Raw genomic sequence first — 17,057 nt, 5'->3', positions numbered from 1 at the left:
CACGTATCCATCACTCCCATCCGAAGCCCCAGACAAGTCCATAGCTTCCAGAGAGCCCCGACTGTACCTCCACTCCCCTCCCCACCATGCTAAAGATCAAGGTCAGCTCTCAACAGAGATGGTACCTCATGGTACTACCGCGCTGAGACCTGTTTTTCTGAAGTCTGAGTCTTTCAGCAAAGGATTATGGGAACATCTGTCTAGGCTGGAGAGAGGGCTAGGGAATCTGATTCTTTTAAGTGTTAAAGCCTGACCAGGGGTGACCAATCCCACCTAGTTAGCTCTGGATCCTGCCTCGAGCCTTCCATGCCTGCTTTCATTCATTCAGTCAGTCATTCAATCGTATTTACTGGGTGCAGAGCACAGTACTGAGTGCTTGGAAGAGTACAGTATGACAATAAACAGACACATTCACTGGCCCCGGGATGAATTTTTGACTGGAGTCAGTCCGGTTCTACGCCTGCTTCCTATGGCCTTTGGGAGTCCTTCTCTTTCGGCATCCCTGAAAACAGCCATATCCCCTCCCCTGACACCTCCCATATAGCTGAATGTGTTGGATCATATTCACATTAACATCTCCCCCTCTAGGCTGTAAGCTCATTATGGGCAGGGAACCTGTTTGCTAATGCTGTTGTAGTGTACTCTCCCAAACGCTCATTACAGTGTTCTGCACATAGTGCCAAATAAGTACCATTTGATTGATTCGTGAAACATAAATCGATCCCTGATGTTCCTTTCCTGCTGAGATTTCTCGGTAAACACGGGCGACATGAACTATGCGGTCTAGTGGAAAGAGTGCAGCACTGGGATTCACAATCAGTCAATCAAAGGTACTTACTGAGTGCTTACTGTGTACAAAAGCACTGAAATAAGCGTTTGGGAGAGAAGAATACAGCAGAGCTGGTAGGCATATACCATGCCCACAAGAAATTTTCAGGCTAGAGGGAGACTGGATCTTGGTTCAAATCCAAGTTCCGCCACTTCCCTGCTGTGTGACCACGGCAAATTGCTTAATTTGTCTTTGCTTCTGATTCCTCATCAGTAAAATATGGATTAAATACCTGTTCTTCCTTCCCTTTGACTGTGAGTCCCATGTGGGCCAGGGACTTTATCTGCTCTGATTATCCTGTATCTACACAGTATTTAGCACAATGTTTTGCACAGAGTAAGTGCTCAACAAATACCACAGTTATTATTATTATCATTTTCATTTGTATCAGTTTTTCAGCCAGGCCCAGTTAATATCTTCTGCTTGGAGGTTACCAACTAATGTGGTATGTAATATCATTTGTTGGATCAGACTTTTTTACAACTCTTGAGTCCTCTACAAGGGTGCTTTCCCTTGATAAAAATCTTCCCTTAATTGACAAACTTTATGGTGGGAATTAAGATACAAAAATAGAGAGGTTCAGTGAGGAAATCTTTCAAACCCAGACATTTGAGGCTGAACTGTCTACTATGCTCAAATATGGGCTAGCAGAGGGCTGTGGCTGAGTTGAAGAGTGGAAATCCTGAATGATGAATGAGGCCCTGTGGTTTGAGGACATTCATTTAATCTCTGTGCCCTGATTTCCCCATTCTTACCTATTGTGCCACAGAGATAGAGGTGAGAAAGAATAGAACAGATCTGAAGTTCTTGGAACCTATGAAGTCAATCTTAGGGTGATTATTCTTTCTGGAGAAGTCAGGATTGAGATCCAGACGATGGATACCTGGACCGAGCCTTGTCACGGTCTTTAACCTTCCTCCTTTGACCAAGGCACCTACTTTGGGACAAAGATCGAAGCAACTGCATTGCCCAGATTTCCCCAGGAGAGACACGAAATGCCGGCAAAACGTGAAGAATGACTCGGCCCCAAAGTAATCTTGGAGGATGCTACGGTCAACAGATTGGGGATCAGTCTGACCCATAGCTTTAGGGGTTAAAGAAACTGGGAAGGGAGGAAGACCCCCACACTGCAGTAAAGAACTATTTCCCAGTCAATTTCCCAGTATGCAGCCAAACGGAAGTTAACTGAGTGGAAATTCTGGGGCCTCCACCTACATTTCAGTTCTGGTCGGTCCCTTCCAGGGAAGCAAGGTCAACTGCTTGGAGGGCTTCCAGCTCAATTTCTCTCCCTCTCTCAGGCTGCCTTGGCTCCAAAGAGGATGGATCCCTTGCAGTGATGGAATAATGAAACTGAAGGGAGCAATTGGAGGGAGTGGTTGGGGAGGGGAGATCTCTGGGTAACATCATTACCTGGAGGTGGGTGTTTTAGAGGAATTCATTATAATGAGGTTTTGCTGAAATGCTTCCCCTAGGTTCCTGACTTTCCTCATTCTGTACTGAGAATGTTTCGTATCTCACTGTAATAATAATTATGGCACTGGTTAAGTGCTCATTATGTGCCAAGCACTGTTCTAAGTGTTGGGATAGATACAAGTTAATCAGGTTGGACGCAGTCCCTGTCCCACATGGGGCTTAGAGTCCAAGTAGGAGGGAGCAGGATTGAATCCTCATTTTACAGATGAGGTAACAGGCACAGAGAAGTTAAGTGGCTTTTCCAAGCTCCCACTGCAGACAAATGGCAGAACCAGGATTAGAACCCAGGTCCTCTGACTCCCAGGCCTGTACTCTTTATACTGGGCCAAGCCGCTTCTCTCTCTCTCCATTACTCCTGTCAACGGGCTAGGGAAAGCATGCATGCGTGCATTTTCACCATCAGATTAGATCTCTTCCAATCAACCCATCAGTAGTATTTATTGAGTGCTTACTGTGTGCCTAGCACTTTACTAAGCGCTTGGGAGAACACAGCACAACCAAGTTGGTATTCACGTTCCCTGCCACAGAGAGCTTACAGTTTAGAACAGTTCCTGGGAACCGTTCCCTAAGCGCAAAATCATCTGGTTGAAATTTTACCATCTTCCTGCTGCCTTCTGGGATAATTTGACCAGAAGCCAGTCAAAGAGAAAGAGAAAAGGAGGGGCAGGCCTACAGGCTCCTCAATCTGAATAACCAGTGCCATAAGCACTAAAAATTGCCTGTCAGAGTCACACTTCCACTATTCTTGGTGTGTGAAGACTCAGGCATTCCGTCAGAACCGAAAGAAGTGAGCTATAGAGTCACCCCAACCCTGCCTTCCAGATCAGACCCATCCGTTCAGTGCCAGAGAGGCCATGTTCATTCATATCGCCCCGTGTGCGTTTTGCTCCTGAGGAACCGTTTTTGCCCCAGTTCCCAAGCAAGCCCAGACTCACAGATCAGCCTGGAAATTTCTCTTCTCCCAGCTTTCCCCAGATCCATTTTAGCCTGTCCCAAGCCTAGATCTCACCTTCATCCTCCCAGCTCCCTCTCAGTTTTCCAGTCCCACTCAGGATATCACAGACCTAAAACAGCATGAGACACAGTAAGGCTTAGGCCTCGGGCCTGGGAGTCAGCAGGCCATGAGTTTGTTCTAATCCCGGCTCCACCACTATCGACATATACAGACACTAGACATATAAACAGACTGTAGACAAATAAACACAATAGACATATTGTGTGACCTTAGGCCAGTCACTTCACTTCTCTGTGCCTCAATTGCCTCAACTGTAAAATGGGGAATGAGACTGTGAGCCCCATGTGGGACAGGGACCTAATTTTCTTGTATCCACCCCAGCGCTTAGTACAGTGCCTGGCACATAGTAAGTGCTGAACAAATACCATCACTATTATCATTATTATTAAAGAGGGGCAATCCAAGAGAGAGAGACCGGAGATCATTTTAGGGAATCTGCCCACCAAATACTGATGATTTAAAGGGTTAGGTGCATTCACCTGGTCCATGGATGTTCGAAGCCAAAATCACACTCCAGCGTTTGATGCCTAGGATTCTGCTTCATCTTTCAGATGTGTGGGGAGAAAGCGTGAGGGCTGTTGATTTTTCTGTGCGTGGTCTGGGCAGACGCTCAGCTCTAACAGTTTCCCAGATCCCGTCCCCTTCTCCGCCGTAAATCTATCCCTCCCTTTCTGAACCAGGCCAACACAAAATGGGGCAAAGGGACCCACATTAGCATGACAACAGGACTAAGATTAAATCAAAGCGAGGGCCCTCGGGGACAGACAAAGAGTTTATTAAAAAGCAAGACGATCAAGAAAGAATGAGGAAAGTTAAAGGGTAAGTGTTAGCAATCTTAGAGAAGAAACGAACCCTGCGATCTTATCCCTCTGGGCGAGCAGCAGAGCTACACCTATAAAAAGCGATGGAAAAGTTGGCTGTTGGAGGAGATAAACCATTAAATACAAGATGCCCTCTTTTACCCAATTCCCCTCAGTTGGGTCACCTTTTCAGCTGCCGCTCAGGCATTAATCGCTAATGATTCCCTAAACCAAGAACTCAGTTCTCCATCCCCCCAGATGGAGCTGGGTTTCTTTCTCCATTTGGTTGGGGTCTCTCTCTTTCCACTTGGATCGTTACCTTTTGATTCAGGCTCACTGTTCGTGCTGACAAGGTAGCCAGATCCGAGCTGTTGGCGAGGAGGGCTTGGATCTGTGCAGTACTTCTGGCTCAAAAAAGGTACTGCAGGAGGAAGGGAGGGGGATCGGAGGGAGAGGAAGCAGGGCTCCTTACTTTCTCTCTCTCTCTATAGAGAAAGAGCTCATATAGAGAGAGAGGCATTGACGGGCATACGAATAGGGCTATGGACTTCACGTAAAATAATCAAAATTGAAAGCTTCATCCCAGGTCCATATGTGTGCGTAAAGAGTGGGTGCGTCGGAAAGGGTGGCAGGAGGGGACACCCCGGGCATGGGTGTACATGTGGGTGGGTGAATGTACGTGTGGGTGTCTCCGTATGTGCCTCTGTGTCAGTGCATGTGTGTGCGGGCGTGGAAACGCAGACGCACGCGAGTGGGTGCTTATGTGTTACTAATGCACCCGGCGGCTGGGGGAAATTGCTGGCCCAGCATTAACACCTCAACGGCTGAAACGCCACACTCCCGCTCGAGAAGCGGGGACTTCCTCATTTCTGGTTCTGCCGTCCCATCTCCTCCTCAACCGCCCCTTCCCATCGGGCACGTATCGTTGCCGATTCCAAGGAGAGGGAGAAGACGGCGATTTCTTCCACGCTAGTACAGGTTCCTCTCAGACCCTCGTCCCTGAAAGCGGGAAAGGTTGAGGCATCGGGGGCTCAGGATGAAGAGTCTCCCGTGAGAGTGAAACAAACGAGTCTATCGATGGTCAGGCAGAGCGTGGGGTGGTGGAGCCCAGGGCCCGGGGAAGGGCCGAGGTCGGCGGCGTGGATGGTGCGGGCGTTCTCGGGTTTTGCAGGTACCGTCTATGACAAGATTGTGTCATCGGTGATGGAGAGGGCTTGGGCTGTACCATTTCTGGCTACTCAGCGAGGCAGGGGGGAGGTTTCCCTCCATGCTTTGTATTTCTTTTTCTTCCAGATACCCGCATCTGGCAGTGTCCCCAGTGCTCTGCCTAACAGCTTGCACTTTGCACAGAATGTTCACATGGTAATAAGGGGTGGGCCTAAGAGCTCTGGGGCCTTTTGATTTCTGGAAGGGTTGATGATTGGATCCCCCTCCCTCCCCCCCACCACCCCAGCCACCACCACCTTCCCCCTCCCTCCTCATGCTCCCCCCCCTTTCCTGTCCTGTCCTCCTGGGATGCCGAGTTCTGCAGATGGACCACAGTGCTGAGTGCTGGCTCCATCCACGCAGCATGTAGTATCAGAGCATCAGCGGCTGCCTCCAGGTTTATGCCATTCTCCAACCTTTTGATTTTCTTTCTTTGGTTTGCCAGACCAAAAAAATTACAAAAAACAAGAACAAAAAAAACCCCAACAAGGCACATATAGGATTCCTGCTCTCCCTGCCCCATTCTACCATGGCCCGGTAAGTAATTTTATTTGCACCTTCATTTTCACTACAGCTCAAACGAGATGATTCCAGCCGAGATGATTCCACCCCATCTGCTAATGCTTAAAATAGCAGGGCTTGTCCTCTAGAAAAACCTTAGCGGAGGGAGGAGAAACCAACTCGGCGACGAGCAGTGGTCTGCTGATGGAGTTAAAAACAGACAACGGCATCCTCCGTTAGGTCCAGGGCTCAGCCCCGGGGTGCTGGGGGTGGGGGTGGGGGGGTGCGTCTGTCCGTGTGTGGATGTGTGTACCGGGGCTTGCCTGGGTCAGACTTCTGCAGCTTTCATGTGCAGGGACCACCATCTGCATGCCCAAGGTTGGAGGTGTGCATGTCGGTGCTGAGGACAGGAGGGAAGGTAATGAAGGGAAAACGTTTTGCTGCAACCCTGCAGAGCTCCAGCACATTATCTCCACGTTGTAACTCTATTTCTTTCAGTCTCTTGTCAAGAGGCAGATAGACAAGAGCCCCCCCCGCCCCCCCCCGCCCCACCTCCACACCCCATCCATGCCTCTTTATCTTCTTTTCCTTCGGCCAACAAGCTAATGGGGTAGAGATTGTTTCATTCCAGGGAGTAAAGAGCTATTTTCCTGTACAGGTTCACTGATCCAGGAGAGGAGAGGAGGTGGGTGGATTTTAATTCATGAAGTTCCCTGCAGTGCAATACCTGCATTCTGTGAGTGTGTCTGGTGTGTGAGTCTGTGTGTTGTGTGTGTGAGATGGATGTGTGTTTTTGTGTGTGTATGTATGTATGAATGTACATGCATATTGTTCCAAGGATCGGATGGTGGAAACTTTCTGGTATTTTCTTTAATGTCTGATCTTGTATATAACATATATGTATATATATATATATATATATATTTGCCCCTACAAGTAAATATGCATATTTACTTGCAGGGCAAAACTGCCCCTCAGAGAGCTTGAGGAATTGATTACCGGTGATAAGGTAGGAAAGCCTCTTAAAAGCAGGAAGGACATGGGGGAGACCGTCTTTTAGACAAGGTTAACAGCTCTGTTTGCCGTGTCCCTTTCTGCTCCAGCTGATATGCCGTATTGGTGCATTGCAATGTAGGTTCTGTGTCTCTTTTTTCCTTCCTTATCTCTCCCTCTCCCCTTCTTGCTCTCTTTCCCTCTCTCTCTCTCCCTATTTTTTTTTAATTCAACTGCAGGGTAGGGGGAGGGACCCTAACCCAACAGTCTTCATAGTGAGGGTTGCATTTCTCTGATCCTGATTGGGTGAGGCTGCGTGACTGGCAGCAGGGTATCTTGGCTCTGATTAGTTGGGGGACTCGGATGGGCTGGGCGAGCTAGGTTGGCATGTCAAGGAGATTTTTACAGTGGAATGACATTTTAGAGTGAGAGAGCAAGGAAAGGGGAGCGGGAAGATGAGGAAGCTGGGGGTTTGAGGCTAAATGTCGCAGCTCCCCCCCTCAAGCTGCAAGTGACTGTCAGCCCCTCATTTGGTACCCACCTCCCACCATCCTTCCTGGAACCTGTCCATCACCCAACCGATGATTTGTCAGAATGAAAAATCCACTTTCGATGAGAAACGACAGGGGTTTTCTTTAGAATGAAACCATCTTATAATGACTTAAGTCTTGCTTGTTTTCCCCTTTCAGTTTACCTCGGAGAGTTCTCTCACCTTAGCCGGGCAACCTCCTTCTCTGCCCGGCTAAGCTTGCTTTAGGAGGACCGAGGTTCTACACGGGCTTCTGCTTTTCCTCGTAACCAGCCTGGCTTGAATCGGGATGCAGAGAATAAAAATTGCAGGGAAGAAATTAATCCAGCCCAGTTGTTTTATGCTGACTGATAGTAACCTCACATCTGGGGCTTCCCCTTTGAGGCTTCTAAAGCTCGTAGTAACAGTCTTGCCTCAGCAAAATACCTTCCAGCCAATATGCAAGGGAAGGTGGTAAGAGTGAGGGCTCACAGGCTAATTCCTCAGCCTCAGTCCCTTGGGTCCCCCCCTTCGCTCTGTCCACCTGCCTTAAAAAGCTCCCCCTCCCTCCCAGTGCAAGCCGGGCCCCCGGGGCCTGGCCAGGTCCGTGATCTGCGATATCTACTGGCACAAAGTCACCTTGTTGGCCAAGTGGGAGAGAAGTTCTGGCCCCCATTTCAAAAAAGGGCAAACAGGTTTTTCACCAGTGGAGGGGGTCAGGGAGGAAAGTGGAGGGAGAGGGAGACAGAGTCATCTAGCCCTCTTCCAGTGAGACTGAGCTGCCCCAGATAGGGTCAGGAGGGGAGAAGGAGAGGGAGGGGTATCAAGACACTGTGGTACTGGAGAAGGTAAAGCCAGGGATGGCCATGAAGACGAATGACCCAAAGCTGCTGCAGAGCTCTGACATCACCCGGGGAGGTCCGCTTTGCACAGATCTCTGCCGCTGTCCTTGGGCTTCCAGTTGGTGAGAGGATTGGGTCAGCTGGACGTGCTCTTTCTGGGAAGATCCCTTATGTTGGGGACTTGGAAAACGAAAGCGTCGGTCCCTTCTGGGAGAGGAGGGAGCCCCATCAGGCAGTGGGGGTGGGATCGAGAATGAACAGCTGTTGAAGAAACAAGAAAGATGGAACTGACTCTTGTCTTTGGTACGGTATTGCTCAGGGCCGCATTTAGGAGTTCATTCGATTGTATTTCATTCAGTCATACTTATTGAGCATTTCCTGAGTGCAAAACACTGTACTAAGCACTTCAGAGAGTACAGTACAACAACAGACGGACACAGTCCCTGCCCACTACGAGCTCACAGTCTAGGACGGCTTTCTAGCTAAGGTGACCTGGGTGGGAGAAGTGAAGTGTCACACGAACTCTCTCTAGATCGTGCTCGTTCCTTTCCTCCTGACCCGAGTCAGTCTTTGGACGCATGCTGACATGGAGATCGGCAAGCGGTGACTGTGGAAACCCAGGACCCAAGCAAGTCTCTCTTGAGCCTATGTCAAAGATGGCCCTCGGACACTGGAGCATGGACCTGCCCGTTCAGGATCTGGGCTCAGGTGTCCAGGCCAATGTGCCAACACGGAGTGGCTCTGCCCGGAAACCCTTCCTGAGAACCATCTCGAGCATCCAGGAGATGTTCCCTTTGCTGGGCCAAGAGGGTGGGGAACCCCACCTTGTTCTCTTCCAAATAGTAATGCTGCTTTCTGGCTGGACAAACCCAAAGCACGGAGGGAAATGAAAGACTAAGCCAGGTGGCTCTGGGCCCCAAGCAGAGACACCTGGGACTCCTCAGGGCCGCTGGGGTTGCTTCTGCGTATCTTGGTGTGGCGGGGGGGGAATCCAACCTGGGACACAGGTTCGCTGCGTGTCCCCCTGGCTGGTTGGCTCTGTTTCTCTCACCATGATTTTTATTAATTACAATAATAATAATAGCAACAATGATAACGTAAAGCCCTGAGGGCTAAGGAGTGATACGATTCATTTGCACAGCAAATATGACACTCGGATCCCAAGGTGAAAGAATATCAACCACTTGCATTGCTCGAATGGTGGGAAACATCAGCTTCTACGATTGGAGAAAAGGGCAGTTTGATGCAGTGGAATAGCATGGTGCCCTGGCCATTGTTCCACAGGACCTGGGCACAGCAGGGAGAACTGGAAGTATTGGTATTGGACCCGGGTGGGGCAAAGAGAAGGTACACAGGACAGACTATGCAGCAACATGGTGGATCTGCAGGGGAGTTCACAATGTGAGCTAACTAGGAGGAATGTGTAGGGCATCTCTTGGCCACCCTGGCTCAGTGGACAGTGGCCCACTCTTACTGGACCAGTGATGGAGATGAGGCAAAACTGGTCCCCTTGGGGTTGTCACGATTTCCTAATCCAAGAAAGTGTTTGGTGCAGATTGCCCTCCTGCTCCATCTCCCCCACTTCTCCCATCTCACTCAGTCCACTCCCTCATCCATTCCCCCAGTCTGTCACTGGGGACTTTCCTGAAGCCACTTTCTAGTGGCTTCAGCTGGGAGACCCCTTTGGTGTATCGGAGGGCTGAAGAAATCCATACTCGCCACTGGGCGCTCCCACAGCCCACAGAACATCTGTTTGGACCAGTAGAATAATAATTATTTGGGTCAGATGGCACGTCCCCTCCTTGGGCCCATATTTCACAGGAGGTTGGAAAAGCTTCTCTTCTCCCTCAAAACCCAGGAAGCCACAGCTTGGCCTCCCTCCACCAACTCCAGTGAGCTGATCGTCAACCAGAGATGACAGAGAAAAGGTCCCCAAACAGGCCCCACTCCAAAGGGAACTAACGTCCCTTCCAGGACAAGCTTCTGACCTCCCAAGGTCATTGAACACTGCCACAGGCTACCAAGGGAGGATGAGAGAGCCTTCATCCTTAGGACCTTTAAGATCCTCTCTGCCTTGGATGGTTTTGCCTCTCAGGCACCAGGAGGCAGAGAGGTGGATTAGATGCATCTCAGGATTCTTTCCAGCCCAGTGACTCTCTGGTTTTTCAGTGGAAAAGCTGAGATACCTGAAGGTGACAGCTCAAGGTCATAGAGGCAGCTAGAAGGAGAGCAGAACTGGGCCAGTGCTTTCTGAGTTGGTGCTCTCTGAGTCCAATGCTTTCTCTTCTCTAAATGATGCTGCCTCTCTTCTTATCTACCACTGTTTTCCCACCTGCTAGACCAGTTAAGTCACCCCCATTCCCCATCTCTTCATCCTGTCCAAAGATCTATTTTAGGCTTGGTTGTGTGAGCCTGCCCTCCGTTCCCGATCCTGAAGTGGGGCCTTTCCTGTGGTTCCTGCAGGATCACGTGAGGGATGTGAGAAGGAGGGAATAAACAGCCTCTTCTGCGGTCCTGGCTTAAAATGCATATTAGTTAGGGAGGGGAGAGCAGCAAAAGCAGGAAATGTTTTCTGCGTGCGCCTGCTGCAACCAAGGCACTATATATGACTTAATTAACAGGCCATAGACAGACAAGCACATAGCATCCATTTCGAAAAAAAAAAAGCTATTCCCGGTGAAGCAAAATCTGGTTTTTGTTTTTCGTTTTTGTCAACGATAGGATCCAATCCTCACAGAACTCTAGAGTTGGCCCATTTCAAACTCGCCCCAATAAAAGCCACATTCTATTGGCTTGGCTTGGACGTTGTCCTGTCTAGGTGGGCCATCCTGCAGGAGATAGGAAAGAACCAATCTGATCATTCCATTTATTTTTTCATGGAAGCCAGAGCACTAGCAATGCCCCGGCAGGGGCCAGCCTGGTGACGGCCCAATTCAGACTCAAGGTCCCTCAAGCCGAGGTTTGCAGGAAAAAGGAAATCAGAGAGGACATTGAACAGATAACTCCGGGGGACTCTTGGCTTTTGCTACAGAAATGTGTCCTGAAGCCCAGTGAGCAAAATACCCAGAAACCTCATTCCAGCAAGATGGACAAAGAATATTCTCTATTAAGTCCTATTAACTACTTATCCCAATTAAAACATCATTTTCGCCCAATCCCCCTTTCAAATCATGGGTATTCGATGCAATTGGAGCAGAACGGCCTGTTCAGTCCTGGTAAGAGTGGGTTGGCACATACCCTTATCTTGTGTTTCTCCAGGTGCAAAACGACCAAATCACTCACCTTCTCCTCACCCCTCCTGCTAGAGGGCTAAAAGGGAAGTGAAGAGCACTTATCCAGTGCCCACCCTGCTTTGTTAAAATGCCAGCTTGGTTCTGACCCACTCGGAGAGGGGTGTGATTCCAGGCTGCCTCGGTCCTTGGAGGTCCAGCCCGGCCCCAGACTATCTCCCACTTGAAGGACTCTGGAGAGATGGGTTTGTATTGGCCCTAGGGTGGATCAGAAGACCATGGGTTCTAATCCCGGCTCTGCCACTTGTCTGCTGCGTGACCTTGGCCAAGTCACTTTACATCTCTGTGCCTCAGTTACCTTATCTATAAAATGGGGACTGAGACTGTGAGCCCCTTGTGGGTCAGGGACTGTGTCCAACCCGATTTGTTTGTATCTACCCCACTGCTTAGTACAGTGCCTGACACATAGTCAGCACTTAACAAATGCCATAATTATTAATATTATTATTACTATTGGTATTTGGGAAAACCTGGGAATTCCAGGTTAAATGGGGTCTACCCACTGGCCTCTCCTACAGAGGATCTGCATTCCTGGACTAATCCTGAGTCCCTTCAGTTCATTCATTCATTCATTCAATCGTATTTATTGAGCACTTACTATGTGCAGAGCACTGTACTAAGCGCTTGGAATGTACAAATCAGTAACGGATAAAGACAGTCCCTGCTCTTTGATGGGCTTACAGTCTAAGCGGGAAAGACAGATAGACAAGAACAATGGCAATAAATAGAATCAAGGGGAAGAGTATTTCATTAAAACAATAGCAAATAAATAGAATCAAGGTGATGTACATCTCATTAACAAAATAAATAGGGAAATGAAGATATATGCAGTTGAGTGGACGAGTACAGTGCTGAGGGGATGGGACAGGAGAGGGGGAGGAGCAGAGGGAAAGCAGGGAGAAGAGGGTTTAGCTGCGGAGAGGTGAAGGGGTGGGTAGAGGGAGCAGAGGGAAAAGGGGAGCTCAGTCTGGGAAGGCCTCTTGGAGGAGGTGAGCTTTAAGTTCAGAGTTCAGAGGTGACCAGGCACTAGGTTTTATCATAATAATAATAATGGTATTTGTTAAGCACTTACTATGTGTCAAGCACCATTCTAAGTGCTGGGGTAGATACAAGGTCATTGGGTTGTCCCAGACTGGGCTCACAGTCTGAATCCCCATTTTACAGATGAGATAACTGAGGCACAGAGGTTAAGTGACTTGCTCAAGGTCACACAGCAGACAAGTGGCAGAACCGGGATTAGAACCCACAACCTCTGCCTCCCAAGCCCATGTTCTTTCCGCTAAGCCTCGCTGCTTCTCATCTGTCCCCTAAAATGAAAGGAGGAAATGCCCACTCTTCAAATTTGAACTTTCTCTAAAGAGCTCAAAACCATTTGTGAACTTGGGGTGGTTATTGGTGATCCCACTGTCCCTCCAGACCCTCCCTTTCTCTGAAAATTGAACTGTCCATCCGGGGAGTCAAAGGACTAGCATCACTGGGCATGTGAGAGGATTGGAGAATTAATTGTCTCTTTCAGTCTTCTGACTACCAAAATGTCCACTGAGCCAGGTGGCCCAGAGATGTTCTACACACTCCTCCTAATTAGCTCAATTTGTGAACTCCTCTCCAGATCCAACATGTTGGTGCATAACTTGGATAGTGTTAGCCTGTCCCGTGTACCTCCTCTGTGTCCACCCATGCCTGGAAAGTGCCCCCAGAAGTCTGGGTCCAATCCAATACCTTCAGCTTTCCCTGGTGTGTCCAGGTCCTGTAGACTGATGGTCATGGCACCATGCTATTCCTCTGCATCAGACTGCCCTTTTCTCCAGTCGAGGAAGCTGACGTTCACCATTCAGCAACTCAGGTGGTTGATGTTCTTTTTCACCTTGGGATTCGAGCGTCAGATGCACCGTGCAAGTCGATCAGATCAATCCGTAGCCCTCGGGGCTTTACGTCAAAATCGTGGAAACATCAGTCTCCAATAGCTCATCGGACAGGGCCCAACTACAACCCAGGAGAAGAATCCCAGGGGCCTTTGGTTTTCCATTGGATGGGAACTGATAGATTTTCCTGCAGTCCCACTGTCTTGGTCTTGTTTCGAGGAGGCAGGAAATTAGTGAGGGGCTACAGTGCCCTGACATGTTCGCAGTCAGACCCGGGCCTTTTGGCAGCGGTGGTCCCAGTTACGTGTGTCCAAGATTGGTGACTTAAGATTTGTTCTCTCTTGATGCTTCTTGTGAGGAAGGAGTTTGCTTCTTCTCAGCCCAGATTCTACTGAGGAAGGAGCTATTTTCCCACAGCTAGTTCTCAGAGACAGTGCCAGCCAAAAGCCAGAGGGAAGCAGTATGGCCTGCTGGAAGGAGCACAGGACTGGGAATTAATAATGTTGGTATTTGTTACACACTTACTAGAGCAGAGCATTGTTCTAAGCTCTAGGGTAGATACAGGGTAATCAGGTTGTCCTACATGAGGCTCACAGTCTTCATCCCCATTTTACAGATGAGGGAACTGAGGACCAGAGAAGTAAAGTGTCACAGTCACACAGTCACACAGCTGACAGGTGGCAGAGTTGAGATCCCAAGCCCGGGCTCTTTCCACTGAGCCATGAATTAGAAGGTTCTTGTCCCTGCTCTGCATGTATGGGCTGTGTGACCTTGAGCAAGTCACTTAATCACTTTTTGCCTATATAGCAGGGATAAAATATCATACCGTGAGACTCAAGTGGGACTGGACTGTGTCTGATTCGATTTAGGAAGTACTCATTTGATAAATATGACTTATTATTAATATTATTATTACTGTTATCATCATCATTATCATCATCACCATCACCATCAGATGGTCCAGGAAAACTGGCTAAGGGCCCTATCCCTTTCTGACATGGCTGGGATGTGTCCATGCCCATTCATTCATTCATTCGTTCATTCAATAGTATTTATTGAGTACTTACTATGTGCAGAGCACTGTACTAAGCGGTGCCAGAGAAGGACACTGTAGTCTCCAGGCAGGGTGGCCCGTCAGCCTTCATTAGCACTCCCATCCGGTCCATCAGTAAGTATTCTGTGAACTCCCGTACAGAGCGTATCTCTTCATTGGTGCCGGGAGTATGAAGCGAAGAGTAGACTTAGTCCTTACCCTCAAGGAGCTTACAGTTGAAGTGAAAACATGGTAGACAGACATTAGTGAGCATAAACACAGAGAGAAAAATGCAGCCATCACAAGAGTGTGATCAATAGGGGGGGGAAAGCCTTAAATTGGCCAGAGGTTTACAGGATGGGCTGGACGTATCAGGGCAAGCTTCCTGGAGGAGGAGGGCCACAGTCTGCAATTTAAAGGAGGATGTGCCGAAGCAGTCCGTTGGAAGGAAGTTATTCTTGGCATCTGAGCCAGCCTGGGTAACCCAGTGATGATTTCCAAACTCTCATTTCACACAAGGTCGGCCAATGTGGCCGTCAGCATCACGAGAGAGTTTGTGGGGGGACCTGCGTGCTGGTGTCTGAGATGCTTTAATGTGATCCATTAGGGCTCACATAAAAGCCTTTTCATCTGTGATGAAAGATCTGAGTGCTTGAAGTGTAGTCATTTTATGAAGGATTTTACACCCCTGGGGAAAGTTTAGAGTCTGCGTGAGCTCCGAAGTCTAGAAATACCGGCCCCGGTGGGGACCTGCTCCAATTCTCCCTCGGCCCCTCGGCCCCAAGTACAATGACCCAAAGATTTCCCAGTGGAACAAGGGCAAGGCCTCACCATCTGTTGGAGGGAACAGTGGAGGAGAGAGGGTCGCTGTGGTGAGTGTGGTGGCGGTCAGGGGCAGGAAAAGGGGAGGCTGGAGGGAACCGTTCCACGGAAGCTATGGAGTAGAGCAGCTGGAGTCGGGGCAGGAGGGCTTTGGCCCAGGGCAGATGGGGACCGGCCAGCAAAGGCCTGCGCCTCCCATTGGCTCTCTTTCTCCTCATCCTTTCTGCCTCGGGGGTCGAGGCAGTAGCCTCATTCACAAATCACCCAAGAAGAAAGTGAAATCTCCGGAATCAGAACCTGGAACTAGGGGAAGAGTATCGGGAAGCAAGGAAGGTGGTTGTTTGGCTTGTGAGGAGATTTGGGGACTCCAGGAAGTCTCGCTCAATGGTGGAAGAACCACCAGGCCATGAGGTTGCAGTTATAGAGCAACTGGGGACCTCAATCAGGATTCACAGAAGGTAAATGTTCCAGTAGAGCCACAGAGTCGGGCAGGCCCATCCTGGGGTTACTTCCTTGGGTTTGGACAACTCCTAATCAGTGTCAGCTGGGCTGTCTCTGCCTCTGGGCCAAGGAGCTGGAGGGAGGCATGCTGAGCTGCTCTCAGCTGGATGTTCCTCTCCGCAGACCTGGTGGGATTTAAAGTTGGCCTCTAAGAAGGGTGGGGATCTAACAGCTTCTACCCACGCATCAGCAGGAGGAAAGGACAAGGCAGGGAGAGAGAAGGGTTTTCAGATTTTGGAAAACCACTGCCGGAAGTCACACGCAGACTCCTGGGGTCAAAAGCCAGTTCAGAAGCAGCCGCTCGAAAGTGCTCCAGAGAACAGCGTGACTTTGCAGAGTGAAATAGGTAAGGAAAAGGTCAGGAGATGGAGTGTATTCTGGTTATTCATTTTCAGCCTCATTTCTGAGCTTCTGGGTTTCTCCGATATCTCCCTCTCTGACAAAATGGAGGTGAAAATGATGAAGATGATGCCAAAGAAGATGAAAGTGATGCAGTTTTTGTTGAGTCAATTGTTGGCATTCACTGAGTGCTTACTGTATGCGGAGCACTGCGTTAAGCCCTTGGGAAAATAGAAAACAACAGAAATGATAGACATACATGGTCCCTGACCACGAGGACCTTACAGTCTAGAGTGGGGAGAGAGATATAACATCTGTCTGGGAAGCAGTGTGGCTTAGTAGGAAGCAGCATGGTCTACTGGATAAAGCGTGGGCCTGGAAACCAGAGGACCTAGGTTCTAATCCCAGCTCCGCCACTTGCCTGCTGCGTGACCTTGGACAAGTCACTGAACTTCTCTATGCCTCAGTGGCCTCAACTGCGAAATGGGGATTCAATATCTGTTTCCTTTCCTGGACTGTGAACACCCTGTGGGACAGGGACTGTGTTTGTACTGAATAACTTGAATCTACCCCAGAGTTTAGAACAGTGCTTGGCATGTAGTAAACGAGGCTAAAAGTAAGGCTTCTGCATCTCATTTCGGCTATGTTGATTTTAGCTAGGCACCTCTCTTTCTCTCTCCGTCTCTTCCTTGCCCCCTTCCCTCTCCCACTCTCTCAATCTCTTTTGTCCTCCAGTGGATAGCTAGGATCTGAGTTGATTCCATCAGCACTGAGTCCCCTTAGCTAAATTGCAAGCCCGGAAAAGTTGAATGGATCCTGGCAGAGGGTGTGAGGTTCTGCGTTAAAACAGGTGTGTCTGGAACTTCCATCTTCTAAACTGCAGGGTCTGGACTAGGTCCACTTACCTGTCAGATCGCTTCCCAACCAGAACTCACTGGTAGACTTGCAATGATCGGAGTGTGGTGACACATTGCTCTTTTCCAAGTCTTGGTAAGTGATCCAGTTCTAACGGTATGATTAGGAATGGAATTAGTGGAAATCAG

The sequence above is a fragment of the Ornithorhynchus anatinus genome, chromosome 6, assembly GCF_004115215.2.
Source record: "Ornithorhynchus anatinus isolate Pmale09 chromosome 6, mOrnAna1.pri.v4, whole genome shotgun sequence".
Lineage (NCBI taxonomy): Eukaryota > Metazoa > Chordata > Mammalia > Monotremata > Ornithorhynchidae > Ornithorhynchus > Ornithorhynchus anatinus.
The sequence above is the reverse complement of the archived record's forward strand: the minus strand, read 5'-3'. Positions refer to the sequence as shown.